Genomic DNA, 20,331 nt, shown 5'->3' on the forward strand with positions numbered 1-20,331 from the left:
AGCATGGCCAGCATGAGACTTTCTTGATTATTTGAGAGTTCTGTACATGTCGATTTGGGGTAATGTTCCTGCCCAGTTCTCCCCTTGGTCAGGTACTGGGTATCTAGTCTGACCTCTCCTGCCCTTCCTCAGAACCAACCTGTACTAGCTCAGCTAAGTAGAAAGTTAGAAACTAGGAAGGACATCCTGGTTGCAGGCAGTGGCTTCAAGAGAAACCATTCTAAGAAGCAGGGCATGGCATAACAGGGAAATATGTCCATGGCATCATGGACCCTGATCCAAGAGCAGTTTGAACATGAGAACATGACAAACACTGTGTGTGACACTGGGAACTTTATTGTCCAGAAGAAGAAAGATGAAGAACGTTGTGTGAAGGATGGTCAGGTAGAGAGAGACTATACAGGAGAGATGTAGACAAAGCAACCATGTGACAGTCATGTAAAGACTATGCCAGGCTTCACAACGATGATCAAGCCCTAAATTTGGAATCCGTGAAGGTTTCCTCATAATTTCAAAGAACTTAGTATGCTACATTGAGAAAGACATATTATGCTGGGAGAATTACCTTGGACTTTTTAGTGGGCTTGATGATGTCACAAGAGTCTTTACAAAAAGGAAAAAATTTAGAAGAGAGGGGTTCAGAGGAGAGTCCTGTGTTAAGGAATGATAGTTTATACTGAAGAGTGGAGGAGGACGACCCTCCAGCGAACTCTCCAGAAGGTTGGGCTCACCAACAACTTGATTTTCTGCCAGTGACACCAAGTTCAGACTTCTGAGATCCAGAAATGTAAGATAATGGCATTCAGTTATTACAGACCACCAAGGTTGTGACTGTTGGTTATTTGTGCAATCAAAAATCATGTAGGGAAAATAAGACAACAGAAAGGTAAAGGGCAAGGAGAGGAGGCTGGAGGACAGAGAAGACTAGGGATCAGATGTGGGTAGTAAGAGACATGAAAGACAAATAGGGAATATAGAGGAGAGAGAAAGAGAGAGAGAGAGAGAGAGAGAGAGAAAGAGAGAGAGAGAGAGATATGAAGGGAGGGAGGGATAGAGAGAGGGGGAAGAGAGATAGGGGAGAGAGAGAGAGAGAGAGATAGAAGGAATGGGAACAAAGGAGTGAGGAAAGATGAGTAGATAGAAAGCCAGATGGTGACAGGAACAGATGGCATGAAGAGGGGATGTCAGGCAGCATGCTCATTGAATCTGTCCTTGTCTCTACCAGAATTAGTGGATCTTCTTGAGATGCAGGTAGATCCCATTTTTGAATTTCAACACAAGTCGTAGTAAGGGGACTGGGACCCTGGTGCGATCTGGCAGCAGCTCAAAGCGGAGTAGGGTCAGGGCCACACCCACCTTCAGCTCATTCTGCCCTTCTCCTGAGAACTTGCTTGAGTGAAATTATAAAATAATAGACTAATATCTTCAGTGGAGGAAATTTTAAGACTATATAATGTTGAGTCTGGTGTATGATTATTATTGATAATGTTTATGTAGATCTATAATGGAAAATTGCAAGTGGGCCAGAATAATTTATAAAATAAATTATTTTATAAATATTTCTCCAATTTGGAGAAAAAAGAACACTAGGAATCTTTTTTTTTCTGTTTTACTTGTTTTTATTGTATCTTATTATTTTTTCACATTTTTTGCATTTTTTTCCGTTAGACTTGTTTATTCAAGTATCCGAAAACACTCTTTCCACTTCCTCCCCTCCTCCCAATAACCCCCCCCCGCTGCCCCCACTCCCACCACTTCCTCTCCTCCTCCCTCACCATTCCCAAGAGCAGTCAGGGTTTCCTGCCCTATGGGAAATCCAAGTTCCTTCCCCCTCCCTCCAGGTCCAGGAAGGTGAGCATCCAAACAGGCCAGGATCCCAAAAAGCCAGTCCATGCAGACGAAACAAGTCCCAGTGCCATTGTCAATGGCTTCTCAGTCTTCATTTGGACCTTGGGGGCTCAGTCAGCCCCCATGTCAACCACATTCAGAGAGTCCGGTTTGATCACATGCTCGTTCAGTCCCAGTCCAGCTGGCCTTAGTGAGCTCTCATTCGATCAGTCCCCTTGTATCAGTGGGTGAACGCACCCTTCGCGGTCCTGACTTCCAGTGCTCCAATGTGGGTCTCCGTCTCTATCTCCATCCATCGTCAGATTAAGGCCCCCTCTGATTTTGCTTTCCTTGCTCACGATCTCCCTCCCTCTGCTTCTCATTTGGACCTAGGGAGTTAAGTCCAGTGTTCCAATATGTGTCTCTGTCTCTATCTCCATCCATCGCCATATGAAGGTTCTGTGGTGACATGCAAAATATTCGTCAGTATGGTTATGGGCCAAGGCCAGTTCAGGCACCCTCTCCTCTGCTGCCCAGAGTACAATCTGGGGACCTCTCTTTGGGCCTGGGAACCACTCCAGAATCAAGTCTCTTGCAAACCCTAAAATGGCTCCCTTAGTTGAGATATAAACTTCCCTGCTCCCATAATCATCCTTCCTCCCTCCCCCTCCCATTCCCCCAAGCCATCCCCAATCCTCCCCCTCTCCCCTCTCCCTAACCTTCTCTCCTTACTTCCACCCCCCACCCCCTGTGCACCCAAGTTTGCCTGGCAATCTTGCCTACTTCTAATATCCAGGAGGATAACTATATGATTTTCTTCAGGTTCACCTTCTTATTCAGCTTCTCTAGGATCACAACTTATAGACTCAAAGGCCTTTAACTATGGCTAGAATCCACTTATGAGTGAGTACATACCATATTCCTCTTTTTGGGTCTGGGTTACCTCACTCAGTAAAGCGTTTTCTATTTCCATCCATTTGCAAGCAAAATTCAAGATGTCATTGTTTTTTTACCGCTGAGTAAAACACTAATGTGTATATGTTCCACACCTTTTTTTAACCATTCTTCTATTGAGGGGCACCTAGGTTGTTTCCAGGTTCTGGCTATTACAAATAATGCAGCTATGAACATAGTTGAACAAATACTTTTGTAGTATGATAGGGCATCTCTTGGGTATATTCCCAAGAGTGGAATTGCTGGGTCCTGAGGGAGGTTGACTCCCAGTTTCCTGAGAAACCGCCACACTGATTTCCACAGTGGCTGTACAAGTTTGCATTCCCACCAACAATGGATGAGTGTTCCCCTCACCCCACATCCACTCCAGCATAGGCTATCATTGGTGTTTTTGAGTTTAGCTATTCTGACAGGTGTAAGATGGTATCTCAAAGTGGTTTTGATTTGCATTTCCCTGATCGCTAAGGAGGTTGAGCATGTCCTTAAGTGTCTTCTGGCCATTCGAAGTTCATCTGTTGTGAATTCTCTGTTCAGTTCAGTACCCCATTTTTTAATTGGATTAATTAGAGTTTTAGTGTCTAGTTTCTTGAGTTTTTTTGTATATTTTGGAGATCAGACCTTTGTCTGATGAGGGGTTGGTGAAGATCTTTTCCCAGTCCGAAGGTAACCTTTTTGTCTTACTGACAGTGTCCTTTGCTTTACAGAAGCTTCTCAGTTTCAGTAGGTCCCATTTATTCATTGTTTCTCTTATTGTCTGGAGCACTAGGAATCTTAATGTTATATCAGGGCATATGCTGAATAAGAAGTTATATTTTTGCTGAATAAGAAGTTATATTTTTAATGATATTAACACTATTAATGTACTCTACACTGGAATGAAGAAGGGTTGTTTCAAGGCAAGTTCTAGCCTAGATAAGTTTCCAACTTGTGAAAGAGAACCTAAGACATTTTCTATTTCTAAAAGCAACCACATGCTAAAGCTGCAGTGAATGTGATTTGGGGTAAGGGTCCATTCCAGTATGTCAGCCAAACTTGGCAGTATTGGATATGTGGTGCTGGCTTTAGAGGAAAGAAGGTTGAAGAGTGAAGGGGCTGTGGATTTTTCTTTTACAGTTTCAGAGAACATCTGAGGCTAAACAATGAGGGAGCAGAGTATCTGTATGAAGGACCTGAAAGAGCAAGGATCTGTGAGAAGCCATCGAACAAAGTTGTGAAAGTGAGACCTGGGCTGTAGTGGAGACCTAAAAAGTTGAAGATGCCATGAGGCATCTGCCAAGGAGAACTTCACACAAGGAGTGGAACCATCTAGAAAGAGAGATAGAGATAGAGATAGATAGATAGATGGATAGATAGATAGATAGATAGACAAACACAGATAGATAGATAGACAGACAGATAGATAGTTATAGGTATGTTTGCAGACAGTAAAGTTAGAGGGGCAGAACCATGGAGAAACAGGATTTAGTGTTTTTCCTGCTGTTTTTCTTGTTATGCTTTGGATCAGTATTTCCTCACTATATGCCCATGCCCCCCATTAGGATGGCAATGTGTATTATGTGCCATTATATATTGGAAGTATATAATTCACATTTTTGTTTTATAGGGGACTACCATTAAGAGTGTGCCTGAGTCTTAGAAGTACTGTGGATGTTAGACTTTTAAATAGAAGACTTATAACAAATGTAGAGAGGATGTGGAGAAAGAGAAATCTTAAATCACTGTTGGTAGTAGTGCAAATTAATACAGCCATGATGGAAATCAGTTTGGAGATTTCTCAAAACTTAAAAATTCAAACTTCCAAATGACCTCGATATTTCAGTCCAGAGCATATGGCAGAGAGCTCCATAGCTTACCACAGAGCCATCTGTAGCCACATGTTTATTGCTGCATCTAAAAATAAAATGCTATTCAGATCTAAAGAAAAATTAAATCACAAAATTTGCAAGAAAATAGATGATCTTAGAATGTATAATGTTAAGCTGAGGTCACTTGATCTCAGAAAGAAAAAACCACATATGTTCTCTTATGTTAATATATAGTTCCTACACACACATACATACATACACACATATACAGATACACACACATGTGCATGCACACAAGTGTATATGTATGGAAAATTGAATATGTGGGTACAGTGCAATATTTATAAAGGAGAATAAGAAAGGTTAAATCTTAGGTGATGAGAAATGATGAAATCCATGTATTGGACAAATGAGTCATTAAAGAAAATATAAAGCTAGTTGTTTTTCTAATTTTAGGTCTGTTATTTGATAGTTTCTTTTTCTATTATTTTCCTGTGTATGTGTAAGTAAATAAAATATAACTGAGAGCAAAATTGTGAAAATCCAATGTGAAGCTCTACAGCTTCAGAGTCACAATGGCCATTCTAACCATATAGAAGTTCACTGTGTTGTACAGACTTTGGGTCTCACTAAATTTGCTGCACAATGTTTTCTCTTTGCAAGATCTTTACAGTAAAGTTTTAATTATTAAAAAAAGTACTAAAATGATAAAGACTAGGGGCCTAATTCATCTAAATTCAATTTGCATTATGACAAGGCCATGAGATCTGTGATGGTTTGAACAAGAAATGTTCAGGATCTCTGGGGTTGCCCGTGGCTCATGTAATGGAACACGGTGGATTGATTCTGCCGCTGGTTGAGTGCAAACTAATAAGCACAGCCAGGCAATGGAAGAATGGAGAAAAGTTCATCACCTGCCGCAGATAACGGGATCATCCCCAGACCATGTGTTCCTTGATGAAAGAGATACAGGAATTTTTCGCAGAGAACCAATACGTGTTTACAGGAAAGGACTTGGGGTGGGCCCATTCCCAAACATACTCATTTTGCCCAGCATTCTCAGGTTACGATCACAGGTCTAAGGAAGGATGATGGACACAGTCCTGGGTATCTGTAGCTCAAGGTCCTGGTGCATATATTTGAAAGGTAAAGATGGTGGATACTTTTGAACATGCTTAGTTTGTATCATAAAAACTGCAGAGAGAAGTAAGTATTTTGGGGAACACTTAGCTTGTTTTGAGAAGATAGCGGTCAGGGAAAGATCTGGGCTTGTTCAGCTTCTTTTACCCAAAGAAGTTTTAGATGAAATCAAAGGAATTAAAGAAAATGTCCATTAATATAAGAGTTTGCCTCAAAGGGTGCTTGCCTCATTTAACTGCTAACGTTAGGACTCTTAGTCTGTTTCCCTCAGGACTGCAGCCCTGTTTGGGTTCACCTTGTGGTTGTAGCTTCAGGGTTTGCTGACCCCGAGGAAACCGCAGTGGGGGCTGCAGTTGTAGCTTCGGGTTGCTGACCATGAGGAAACCGCAGTCGGGGCTTCAGACTGTCTCCTCCATTCCTCCTCACTGTGTTCTGTTTCTTTGTAGCTGTCCTGTCATCTCTTTCTTGACTCCTGATGTCCTTCTCTTTCTTTCCTCAGACTATGAACTCTCCTTGTTGATCCTGACTTCTCATTCAGGGAGCTGCATGCAGGAACCTTCTAATCAGCCACCTCACCCCCAGGGTGATGGGTAGACTTTCTGAAGTGATGAGAATATTGCCGATATTGAGAGTTTTGGTGAAACTATAAATAATGATGATATTATGTCCAGTCATTACAAGTTTCAAACTTTTATTCTTTGGCAATTACATGTGTGTATACAGTGTATCTTGATTATATATATTTCCTTCCCCAGACCTCCCAATGTCTCCCTTTCATTTTCATATTCTCTTCTTCTTTTTTATAACCCATGGGTACAATTAGTGATACCCATATGTACAAGGGTGTGGGACCATTGGATGGAGCATGGACTACCTATCATAGCCACATCCCTGAAGAAAATTGACTTCCTCCAGCAGCCTGTCAGGAGCTCCTCACCTAAGGGTGCGACCTCATAAGCTCCCATCTCATCTATTTTGGAATCTTGACTGCTTGCACTGTGATGGTATAGCATGGTTACCAAAGCTGTTGTGAGTTTGTGAGTATAAGGGCTGGCCATGTCCAGAAAGCAGCGTTTTGTCTTGTCACAGTCCTGCAAGCTTCTTGCTTTGGTGCTCTGCCTTCTGAGGAGAAGGAAAAAAGAGATCTCCATTTTCTCCTCCAAGGATCTCTTTCCTGGAGGACAGGGACAGGATGTGGAGCATTCGTGCGTGCATGTAACACCTTTGCTTTGTGGATTGTTTTCCTGTGTCTGTGGCTGATGGCTGTGTGGTAAGGGACAGATAGCGCTGCTAACTTTAACTCCCTCCCTGAGCACAGGATTCCTTCTTGTCTCCATCACCATTGCTGTTTTGTCAGAACCAGAGAGACTTCTGAAAGGGAGGGGATCCAACCTTACAGAAAGTATTAGAAGGAAAATCACAACCCAAGGAATACAACATTGCCAATACTGCCTACAATAACTCAGACATCTAGCGACCCTTCACAAGCACAACTCAAAGAAGGGAAACACACACACTCTACTACCCCCCCCCCCCAAAAAAAAGGAAAATATCTGGAGTCAACAACCACTGGTCATTAATATCGCTCAATATCAGTGGACTCAATTCACCTATAAAAATGCACAGACTTAGAGATTGGATTCAGAAACAGGATCCAACATTCTGCTGTTTACAAGAAACACATCTCAACCACAAAGACAGACACCTACTCAGAGTAAAGGGTTGGGAAAAGGTTTTCCAAGCAAATAGACCTAAGAAACAAGTGGGTGTGGCCATTCTAATATCGAACAAAATTGACTTCAAACTAAAATCAATCAGAAGAGATGGAGATGGACATTTCATACTCATAACAGGAACAATTCATCAGGAGGAAGTCTCAATCCTGAATATCTATGCCTCTAATATAAAGGCACCCACTTATGTAAAAGAAACACTTCTAGAACTCAAGGCAGTCATTAAACTACACACACTAATAGTAGGAGACTTCAACACACCTCTCTCACCAATGGACAGGTCAATCACACAGAAATCTAACAGAGAAATAAGAGAATTATTGGAGGTATTGAATCAAATGGACTTAACAGACATCTATAGAACATATCACCCAAATAAGAAAGAATATACCTTCTTCTCTGCAGCTCATGGAACCTTCTCGAAAATTGACCACATACTCGGTAACAAAGCAAACTTCCACAGATACAAAAAAATATTAGTAACCACCTGTGTCTTGTCAGATCACCATGGATTAAAGTTAGAATTCAACAACAGTGCTACCCCCAGGAAGCCAACAAACTCATGGAAGCTGAACAGTCAACTACTGAATCACCCCTTGGTCAAGGAAGAAATAAAGAAAGAAATTAAAGTCTTCCTTAAATTTAATGAAAATAAAGACACAACATACTCAAACCTATGGGACACTATGAAAGCCCGTACCTAAACAGTGGCTGAGGGCCATGTCTGGGTTTGTGGTCCTACACAGCTAGGATTTGCATTGACGTCTGTAGCTCCTGCTACCATCGAAGGCCAATCAGATGCCCAGGGGCTGGGATGCCACTTGGGGCTATGTAGGTACTCAAATGCTATGCTGCCACTGGGGCCATGCCAATCTAGGTGACCTGTGATGCCAGCTAGAGTCATGATGACATTCAGGCCTGGGATGCTACTAGGGACCAAGTCTGGGTTTGTGGTACTACTGCAGCCTGGGTCTGTGTTGATATCCATGGCCCATGTTGCCACTAAAGGCCACAAGGATGCCCAGAATCTGAACCATCACTTATGGCAAGATTGGTATCTGAGGGCTGTGTGCTGCCACGGCCATACAGATCTGAGTTCCTGCACTGCCATCCAAGGCCATGGTGTTATTTGGGCTGGGGCTGCTGCCAAGGGCCATGTTTGGGTCCTTGGCCCTGCCTCTGTGTTGATGTCTGTGGTTCCTGTTACCACTGAAGACAGTGAGGATAGGGCTGCCCCTCACTGGCTGCAGCACTGGGGAGAACAGTCCTGTCCACCAACAGCTGTGGTACTTGGGAGAGTGGGTCCTGCACTTTGCCTGGGCAGCACAATAGAGCTGATCCTATTGGTGGGGGTGGGGATGAGCCAGCCCTGAATGCATGGGAGTGGGAGAGCCAGCCCCACTATCTGTCTTGTAGTGACTTGGGTGAGGGAGAGATGCCTCCCTCACCCCTTGCCAACTATTGCAGGCAGGAAAGCTGGTCCTGCTGTCATAAGAGAATTATGACCTTGTCCCTCACTAGCTGCAGCACCTGTGCTGTAGGAATTTCTATAGCCAGTAGCCTTTAAGTTACCTGCTCACTTGGCCTCTTATACTATTTATGCCGACGTAAAGCACACGTCTGGCCTCTTTTCTGGCTGCGGGATTCGATTGCTGTTCTCCATCCAGCAGAGGAATGTGACTTGTGAGTCTACCTCTAAATAAATAACCCTCCATTATTCTCAATTCTGAGCTAGTGTGGGATTTCTTTTAAGCGTCCATCTTCATCTGGTGCCCCACGTGGATTCAGACTCCACACCTACCGGGTGGATAGCCTGAGGGCCTAACTGGTCCACAGCCCAGAGAGTCTCCCAACCCTGCCTGCTTGGCTTGCTTTTACCTAAGTGGTTTTTGTAGGACCCCCACCACAGCAGCAACTTGGAAATTTCCCAAGTGCATGCACGCCCCCGTCCCCACTGCCATGTTTCCTGGCACGGTTCTCTGTTGCTTGGCGACTTGTGCAGCTTCTGGTTTGAGCTCAGTGCCCATGAGTTCTGGACTTCTTGCTTCGTGTATGGAATTAATTTAATTGCTTTTAACTTGTCAAACAAAGTGTATTTCTCAGTATTTAACCAGTACCTAGGTGGGAAAGTAAAGTGGTCAGGACTCTTTGGGTTGCCACGCTGCTAATCGCAACTCTGCAACTACGACACCTGCTGGACAATAAAGATTATTACACCTAAAACAATTTACCATATCTCAAAACAGGTAATTAATAAATCAATATGGCAGACTACCTTAACATTGAAACTTTTAGTAACTTTTTTGCTAATACTATGGATTGTATTCTGCAAGGCTTATAGGAATATGGTGATACATCCATTTATTGGATATATGGACTCAGTTTTTTCTTCATATTATATCCTTAAGAAAGAATGTGGCGCTTTTAGAAATGATACAGTCTTTACAGACTAATAATGAACAGTTAGTTGACAGGATTAATACCATAGAAAATCAAACGTTACCTAAAAAAATTAATACTACTGAAAAGGGTAACATTAATTTGACAGACAAAATTGAATCCATGTCTAAGGGTACTGAGAAATTATCTGAAAGAATTCATACTGTTGGAATTTAATAATCAAAATTTGTTAAAAAGTTATGATAGGTTAGCAGATAGAGTATCTCTCCAGGATGGTAATCTGCACTCTATCCAAATAATGTCCAAGGATGAGGTGTTATCATTAAAGGAGAAACTTCAGACCTTGGAATCACATGTGCAGAATAAGGACCAGAGGCTAGGTGCCTCAATGAAATCACTAGAAATATATACAGGCCGGGAGATTCAGGCTTTACAAAAGACAGTAGTAAAAAGATTTGAAATGATTGAGGAAATTATTGGAGCTGATGAACAGGGAAAGAAGGTACAAGGGCAGGATTCAACATTGCCAGTAGCTGTCAGAGATGACTTATTCAAGTTTTAGCTTCCTACCCTGTAATCTGCTCTGACAAAGCGTCAAGTTCTAAAGGCCCAAAAGGATCCAAAGAAGGTAGATTGGTACCTATAGGGATAAATGATCTAAAGGAAATTAAGTAAGCTGTTGTAACTTATGGCTTACATTTCACATTTGTTAGGGAGATGATAAAGACATGACTTCTGACATTAAGGTGATGCCACATGCCTGGCTTAAGTTAGTTCCAACAGTCTTGGATGACAGGCCCCAGTTGATGTTTAGATGCTATTTCAAGAAAGAGGCTAAAATTTTAGAACAACAGGGAAAAGCAAAAGGACCTGAGAGTTCCCAAGATAAAATTCTTGGTGAGGGCACTTATGCTGACCCACAGGTTCAAGCTCTTTATGATGAAGAAATCTTGTCCCTATGCCACAAAACAGCCTTAAATGCTTGGGACAGGATTCAATAACCGAAAACGAATTGAATCATATACTAGGGTTGAACAGGGACAGAGAGAACCCTTTACTGACTTTTTTTTTTTTTTTACAAAGATTAACAAAAGCTCTGCAAATAGAAGTAACAGATCCAGATGCTAGATGAGTACTTATTGAATATCCGGCTTTTGAAAATACAAACCTAGAATACAAAAAGATACTTGGGCCTTTAAAGGTTAGATCAACACCTATGAATGAATGGATTTTGCATACAATGAACATTGAGACATTTGGCTATAGTACTGAATCTTGGGTAGGAGAAACAATTCCCAAAGGAATGAGGAGGCATAAAAATGCCAAATGTTTTAATTGTGGTAGAATAGGACATCTGAGAAAAGGTTGTAAACAAGGAATTCCAAGGAATAATATCTTCTCTGTGAATGGCAAGAATAGGAGAACTCAACCTTCAGGTATATGTAGAAGGTGTGGCAAAGGCTGACATTTGACCAATGAATGCAGATCAACAAAAGACAGACAAGGCAACCTGATACCATTGGGAAACTTATTGAGGGGCCTCTCACAGGCCCCCAAGCCAAAAGTGGCTCAGTCATTCCCAGTCACTGTGGAGGACATGTCTCACCGGGAAAATTAAAAAATCCAGAACCTTCTGTAAAAGATCATACTGTTCTAGATGATGGCAAAAACATGGAGGATAAATCAAAAATTCATATAGGAAACGTATATTCTGGCAGACTTCTATAAATGATCAAAGACCAAAACTAAGAGTGTGTAGAAATGGTATTGTAATTGTTGGTTGATAGACAATGGTGTGGATGTATCATTACTCCAGAATCTTGTCCTCCAAATTGGCCTCTTCAAGAGGCAGATATTCAATTACTAAGAATTGGGACCATATCTCAAGTTAAACAAAGAATGAGATGGTTTAACTGCATGAGTCAGAAGGTCAGAGAGGGAATCTGAGGCCATATGTGGCTAATACTGCAATAAATTTGTGGGGTCATGACCTGCTATAGCAATGGAGTACCCAGATTAATATTTCTGCAGTCCCAGGAACTCATAATTCTGGGAATGATATTACAAGTTACTATACACAAAGATCACCATCCATCCAGGCGGTACAAGAACATAAAGCAAACCTTTAGAAGTACCAACAGTCCTACCATTAAAATGGTTAACTGAGAAACCAATATGGGTTAAACAGTGGCCTCTAGTAGAAGAAAAGCCGCAGGCTTTAGAACAGCTTGTAAAAGAGCAACTAGATGCTCACCATATTGAAGAATCAATCAGCCCTCGAAATTCTCCTGTATTTGTTGTTAAAAAGAAACCTGGTAAGTGGAGAATGGCGACAGATCTAAGAGCTGTCAATAAGATAATTCAACCTATGGATCCTCTACAATCTGGAATTCCTCTGCCTTCTCTATTACCAAAAGGATGGCCTCTTATAGTTATTGATTTGAAAGACTGTTTCTTCACTATACCTTTACAAGAAAAGAACAGAGGAAAAATTTGCCTTCACAGTACCTACTTATAATAATTCTCAGCTTACTAGGAGATATCAATGGACCATCCTCCCACAAGGAATGCTCAGTATCCCCACTTTGTGCCAAAACTTTGTAAGTCAGCCATTGGAAATAAAACATAAGCAATTTCCTAAGTCTATAATTTAGCATTACATGGATGATATTTTGCTATCTGATTCAAACATAGATACTTTAGAATGTTTGAAGAAGTAAAGAAAGTTTTGCCAAAATGGTCATTACAAATTGCTCCTGAAAAGATACAGGGAAGAGATTCTGTCAATTTCCTAGGTTATAAAATAGGTTTACAGAAAATAGAACACAAAAAGCATAAATTAGGAGAGACTGGTTGTGGACTCTTAATGACTTAAAGATTGTTAGGAGACATTTCAAGTATACACCTGACCATTGGGATAACACCTGATCTAATAATTCATTTAAATAAAATCTTAGATGGTGATAAAGACTTCAATAGTCCTAGAGAATTAACAGCTGGAACAGAAAAATAATTGACAGTTGTTGAGGAGAATTTACAGGAGACACATGTGGATAGCATGAATCCAAATCTTAATTATATTTTAGTCATATTGCCTTCCAGAATTTCTCCTACAGGAATTTTAATGCAGAGGGATGATATTATCTTAGAATGAATCTTCTTACCACATAATCCAAGTAAAAAATTAAAAAAACTTATGTGGAAAAAGTCTCTGAAGTAATTATAAAAGTAAATCGAGACTTTGTCAATTAGCAGGTATAGACCCAGCAGAGATTATATTGCCTTTTACTACTGATGAAATAAAAAAGTTATGGGAAGACAATGAACCATGGCAAAGAGCTTGTGCTATTTTTTTGAAGAAATTAATAGCAATTATCCCCAAAGCGATAGACTTAACCTTATAGAGAAAACTTCTTGAATTCTTCTCTGAATTATACATGATGCTCCAATAACTGGAGCCTATACATTTTATACTGATGCAAATAAATCAGGGAATGCAGGTTACAAATCAAAATAATTAAGTAAGGTGGAACAAAGGCCTTATAATTCTGTCCAGAAGGCAGAATTATATACTATTCTCATGGTGCTAAGGGATTTTAAAGCACCTCTTAATATAGTTACTGATTCACAATATGCAGAAAGAGTTGTCATATTGAAACCACTGAATTTATACCAGATGATATAGAACTGACTTTATTATTTATCCAGGTGCAAGATATAATCAGGAATAGGCTTTGCCCCATATACATAACACAAATTCAAGTCTGCCAGGTCCTCTAGCACAAGTTAATGCAGAAATTGATCTATTATTGATTGGAAGCATGTTGTAGGCCCCAGAATTTCATTAAAAAGATCATGTCAATAGTAAAGGTTGAAAGAAAAATTTTCTATTATATGACAACAAGCTAAGGAGATTATAAAGAGATGTTCTACTTGCTCGTTCTTTAACCAAACACCATTGCCTCAAGAGACTAACCCAAAGGGTACTCAAAGGAATGACATCTGGCAGATGAATATGTTCCACTTTGCAGAATTTGGTAAATTAAAATATGTACACCACACCATTGACACTTATTCAGGTTTCCAGTGGACAACCGTTTTAAGCTCAGAAAAGGCTGATTCAGTAATCACACATTTATTAGAAGTTATGGCCATCATGGGTATACCTGCAAAAATAAACACAGATAATGGTTCAGCATATGTCTCTAAGAAAATTAAATGGTTTTTTGCTTATTATAATATTAAGCATATTACAGGTATACCACACAATCCTACAGGTCAGGCAGTTACAGAAAGATCAAATCAAGCTATCAGAGAAATGTCAAACAAACAGAAAGGGGTGGAAAATATCCCCAGACATAGATTACATAATGCTTTATTAACCTTGAATTTTCTTAACACTAATGAGAAAGAGACAACAGCAGTAGAGATATTGGATAATAGAAACATCTTCTGAATTAAATAAGCCAGTGTATTTCAATGATGTGTTGAGCTCAAAATGGAAACCAGGAGAAGTGCTACATTGGGGACGGGATTTTGCTCTTGTTTCCACAGGAGAAGAAAAAGCTATGGATACCAACAAAATTAATAAAGATTCTCTTTAAAAAGGAAAAAACTCTTGAAAAAGAGAAATGACAATTACTCCACAATGGTGACAACCATACAGGGTTGGGGCAGGGCTCTGCTCTTGTCTTTGCAGGAAAATACTCATCTTCAAAAGGTCAGGAGACCCTGGACATCTAGATGCCTAAAGAGGAAAAGATATTTATCCAGATAGGATCACCAAGCAAAGAGAATTATGATTTATGAGGACTTATCATTTGAGGGTAAGAATCTCAAAAACCTAAACAAAAATATTAATCATGATTCACTTAAAAATCAAAGCTGGCTTTGGAGTTGGACACTGGCTCTGTCCTTCTATAAATTCAAACATGTTGTTAAAATAAAAATTCAGAGTTTCTGTCTCATGTCAGGAGCCATGATATGGGACAGAAAGAAAAAAGAATTTAGAAAAAAAATTTACTTCTCTTTATACCTATCTTTGTCTCTATTGTACCTTTCATTGAATATATATGTCTGTATATGTCTATATAAGTAATGTTTAAGTTTTCCACAATGAACAATGAATTTTTCTGCAGTAATCTTTGAAGTTTCCAGGAAGAAGATGGGGCCCCACAACAACAACTCTACGCAGTTGAAATGACATCATGATGTTGATAGTGCTACTAAAAGACCTGTTTTGGGTACCAGCTGCTCAAGATGATTCCAACTTGGTTAGCTGAAATGGTGTAATTTCTTTTTTTTTTTACAACGTTCTGGTCAGAACTCCAAATATGAACCTCAGAAAAATCCTTCTGAATACTCAGAGACTATTTGCAATTATACCAGACAGTAATCTTGAAATTTAATCATTATTTTGCTTTCATAGGATCCCATAGAAGGAACATTGCCCCCATGACAGCTGAAAGTAATTCTAGAAGACAATGCACCCCTCTCAATAAAGTTTGTCCTCAGGGTTAGGGACATAATTTAATTGGCATAGGGTTAGGAGTTGGTGGAAAATTATATAAGATCAGGGTTCTCTTTGAAAAGAAAAGGGGGGTGAATTGAATGGGATAATAGATTAGTGTGAGCTTGCTCACCACTAATAATAGTGAGTATTTCACTAATAATGGAGTAAATACTTGTGAGCTATTATTTATAGGTAATTTACATTGGTATAGATTCTTGTATATTGATACAAACTTAAATTATATTGAATATGTTCCTATTTTAACCTACAATATTTGTATATCTAGGCAAAGTTATTTTATCATATTTTATGCATGCATGCTTCTACCTCTGCTTAAATCATTTTTTTGTATGTGGATATAATTTTAGGATATATTTATCATATTACAATGTACATTTCTACCTCTGATCAAGATACTTACACATTATTTACATTTTGAGGTCATTGTCCTCATTTTGTTGCACAGTTGTATATTGTATAATATTCTAATATGAAGCCTTCATCTTTAAATTACATAGATATTAAGAATTATAGATCAATAGTTATCTATGTTTGTCATACTTAGAGTAATCGGGTTCTTTAGATACATAGAGATTGTGTTCTGCATAGATAGGTAATCTTCAATCACTTCAAAGAACTGTAGAAAATGGCATTTAAATAACTTAGAGTTCTGTTGATGTGAGACACGATTGCTCCTGACAGCACCCATGTATTCCCAAGAGAATGTTGAGCACCGAAGACATTCCACTTAGAGTTTGTTTTCTTCTTGGCAGGATTGACCTTTGGGCTAGGAACTGCCCATGCCTCAACCACTGACAAGGTACATGGTATCAGAAAATAGGTAAGCAGGACACAAGGAAAAAGACTGTCAAATCATGCCAAGACAGGGTAAGACGGTTTTTCAAAAATTTCCTGCCTCTGAAAATGGTCTGTCAGTTACACTAGGCCTTAGACAAAGTGGGTTGTTTCAACATTGTCAATGAGACTTTGTGGGATTGTCCAGGTAGCCAGTTGTCTCTGTCATTTGTTGTACATTTTTGGAAGTTGCTTGATTGCACTTCCTGCTTACTCAAGTAATATTATTTCTCTTCTCGAATCTTTGATAGGGTTGGAGACTAGATAGCTGTAGTTACTTTCCTCTCATGTCTTGTCCAAGTTATTTATTATACAAGACTTAAACTCATTAGGATAGAATAATTATTGGAACATTTATCACATGTTTCTTGCTTGATATCTTTGTTCTTATTGTATATAATTTTGTATTAGGCTTAAAACTCTTTTATTTAAACAAAAGGTGCTGTATGAATTCCTACATCCAGTAGCCTTTAAGTTACCTGCCTACTTTGGCGTGGTCTCATACTATTTATGCTGATCTAAAATGCCCGTCCGGCCTCTTTTCTGGATGTGGGATTCAATTGCTATTCTCCATTCCAGCAGAGGATTATGACTTGTGAGTCTACCCCTAAATGAACAACCCTCTATTATTCTCAATTCTGAGCTAGTGTGGAATTTCTTTTAAGCATCCTTCTTCACACTTGGGAGAACGGAACTTGCACCTTGCCTGGGGAACACATAGAACTTACCCTGTTAATGGGGGTGCAGGTGATTTGGTCCCAGGAACATGTGGGAGAGATCTGGCCCCACCCCTCATCTGCCATATGATTGACTGGGTGAAGGAGAGATGTTCCCAACCCATTGCCTCCTGTGGCTGGTGGGAGAGCTAACCTTGAGGTCATGAGAGTAGAAGAATTGGTCCTATCCTTCACTGGCTGCAGCACACACAGTAGATCCTGCATCTCACCTGGGCAACACACTAGAGCTGACCCTGTTGGTGGGGGGCGGAATGCAGGTGAGCTGGTTCTGAGCACATGAGATCAGGAGAGCTGATCCTGTGGCCCCCACCTTGTCTGCTGTGGGGTGGCATGGGTAAAGAAAAGATGCCCCCCCCACCTATGGCAGGTGGGAAAGTTGGCCTCGGGGGCCTGAGAGTGGGAGAACTGGCTCTGCACCTCACCAACTGCAGCATTCAGGAGAGTGGGCCCTGAATTCACCTGGGCGAAACAGTAGAGCTGACCCTGGTGTTGTGGGTGCAGGTGAGCTGGCCCTTCTCCTTTCTGCCTGTTGCAGTGGATAAGTTAGCTGGGGCAATGCTGGAGAGCTCACCCTGGTGGTGTTGATGAGAGAAAGCTGGCAGGCTGACCAGTCAACTACCACCCAGGCCCAGAACCAGGGTTATGAAATGGCTCACCCCAACATCCATCTCTCTGCTGGGCGTGAAGGGGCCAGACCTGTAGATCCCAAGTTTCAGGATCTCTATGACACAAGACAACAACAGGATATCCAAGAGGAGCTCCAGTAATGGCCCAGTATTGACAGGATAGCAGAAGCCAGAGATCTCGAGCCAGACCAATGATTCATTGCAATGAACACTTACAAGTAAAGATTTATGGACTAAATGGTATACTGTGTCTCACCAGGCACAGAGTCCGTGCCAAGATTTTTCTGTTCTTTGTTTTTGTTCTTCATTTGTTTGTGTTGTTGGAAGCTGTTGGTTCATTTTCCAGCTGCTCTGTCTAGAAATAATCACTCATAAACTTTATTAATTAAGTCACGGTTTGGACAATCACTTGAGCATATTGCTAGCTAGCTCTTATATCTTAAATTAACGCATTCCTATTATTTTATATTTTACCACGAGGCTTGTGGTCTACTGGCAAGGTTCCAGCTGGCAGCTTGTATCTTTCTCCTCTGGTGGCTCCATGGTTTCTGTCTGACTTTGCCTGCTTTCTCTATATGTCTTTCCCAGCCTGGCTACATTCTGTTAAGGCACTGGCTGAAAGAAGCTTCTTTATTAACCAATGGTAATAAAGCATATTCACAGCATACAGAGGGGAATCCCCCATTATGTTTGTTTTTGTTTTTCTGGCTTTTCTTTTACATTTTATTATTTTTTTGTGGGGAGAGAGGTTGCAAGGGTAGAGGATGAATTTGAAGGGACAGGGAGATGAATGGGATCAGGATACATGATGTAAAACCAACAAAGAATCAAAAAAGGAAAAAAAAAGTCTAAAGAATTATCAAGATTTTATGTCTTACTATGATAATTGCTTATGTTTAGGTGCTTTTGACTACTTAAAACCCTATCTTAACAATGTCAAAGTTCATTTCAGGTTATGTTAAATTTTTTTAAATGACAACTTTATTTTATTTTTTTTGAGCCAAATTTTTTATTTATTCATTTCTTGCACTTGAAGTACTTGAGATTCTTTGCCATAGTCCTTAACCACTACACAACTGCAACCAACTACTTCCCGTGGCTTTCCCTCTCAGTCAATTTTGCAGTGACCTACCCATTCGCCGAGTTTCTTCTTGTCATCAACCTTAATTAGGTTGATTTGGTGCTCAGCACAAAGTGCCTCCACCAACTTGACATACATAGGCTCATCACAGTTGGACGCAAGCACACAGAGATGAACTTGGCGCTTGTCTAAGGCTTTGGCAGCTTCGCGGATGCCACGTGTGAGGCCATCGTGGATGAGGGCGGTCTTCAGCACCTCTTGAAGAGCAGTGTTGACGTCCATTACACTTCCAGCAGCAATGCCTTCCTTGGCCATGGCAGCGGATTACGGGTGAGGCCGAAGCCTCCGCGCAACTCGGCGGCTACAGGGAAAAAGCTAAATGACAACTTTATAAGAAACCATTTAAAGCTATTTTAGCACATTTAATACCCTCTGTACCCATAAGAAAGATGTATAGCTGTGTGTCTGAACTTTGTGTAGTATGCAAGAGCTTGCAGTTAGAGACACATAATTCTGATACATGTAAAATGGACAACAAATGCTGTTTTACTGGTTGTATCTTGACTGTTTATATCTATCTAAAATGGATGTTGAATTTTTTTTTTGGCATTTCTTCTATTTTAATCTGTACCACTCAGTCAAAAACAAACAAAAACAAGAAAATAAACAGACAAAAATAAATAAAGGAAACAACCATTCTGTCACTTATGTGGCCCTGTGTAAATAGAGACTGTTTGTTTGTTTCCCAGCCGCCCAGCCCAAATAATCACACAAAAACTATATTAATTACAATACTGCTTGGCCTATTAGCTCAGGCTTCTTTTTGTTTTTGTTTTTGTTTTTCTTGAGATGGTTTCTCTCTAGCTTTGAAGTGTGTCATTGAAACTAGCTCTTGTAGATCAGGCTGGCCTCAAAAATCACAGAAATCTGCCTGCCTCTGCCTCCCAAATGCTGGGATTAAAGGTGCTTGCTAACACTGCCTCGTTTAGCTCAGGCTTCTTATTAACTAACTCTTTTATCTTAAATTAACCCATTTCTATTAATCTGTGTATCTCTGCCTCCCAAGTACTGGGATTAAAGGTGTGAACCACCATCACCTGGTGTAGCTCAGGTTTCTTATTAGCTAACTCTTACATCTTAAATTAACCCATTTCAGTTAATCTGTATATCTCCACAGGGCTGTGGCCTACCATTAGTGTTCCAGTGAGTCCTTCTCCTTCAGCAGCTACATGGTGTCTCTCTTACTCTGCTTATTCTCTCTCTATATCTCTTCCAGCCTGGCTATATTCTGCACTGCCATAGGCCAAAGCAGCTTCATTCATTCACCAATAAAAGCAACACATATGCAGAAGGATATCCCACATCAGCCCTGATGGCTAAAACTGTCATCTATATAATTTTTCCTTGAGAAAATAAATATTTTGTTATTGTATATATGAGATACACTTGTATATCAGAAAATAAGTCGGTGTGGGAGAATTGTCTGTATTCTGTCAATCATATTTTAATAAAACGCTGATTGGCCAGGCAGGCAGTATAGGTGGGAAAGCCAGACAGGAAGTAGGGGTGGAGCAAAGAGATGGGAGTATTCTGGAAGCAGAAGCTCCCTCCGCCACTCCTGCGCAGACCACCGAAGAGGCAAGATGTAAGCTGCCCAGCTG

General features: G+C 40.4%; 1 pseudogene across 1 annotated transcript; it reads right to left on the minus strand.

Moving 5' to 3' along the window:
- Positions 1–18,205: 18,205 nt before the first annotated feature.
- LOC148122717 (small ribosomal subunit protein eS12 pseudogene) lies at positions 18,206–19,911 on the minus strand (annotated as a pseudogene). The gene is made up of 2 exons (XR_015737524.1): positions 19,861–19,911; positions 18,206–19,045 (listed from the first exon to the last, which is right to left on the minus strand). The product of XR_015737524.1 is annotated as a small ribosomal subunit protein eS12 pseudogene (transcript).
- Between the last annotated feature and the right edge of the window lie 420 nt (positions 19,912–20,331).

Source organism: Myodes glareolus, chromosome 3 (assembly GCF_982192425.1).
Source record: "Myodes glareolus chromosome 3, mMyoGla1.1, whole genome shotgun sequence".
Taxonomy (NCBI): domain Eukaryota; kingdom Metazoa; phylum Chordata; class Mammalia; order Rodentia; family Cricetidae; genus Myodes; species Myodes glareolus.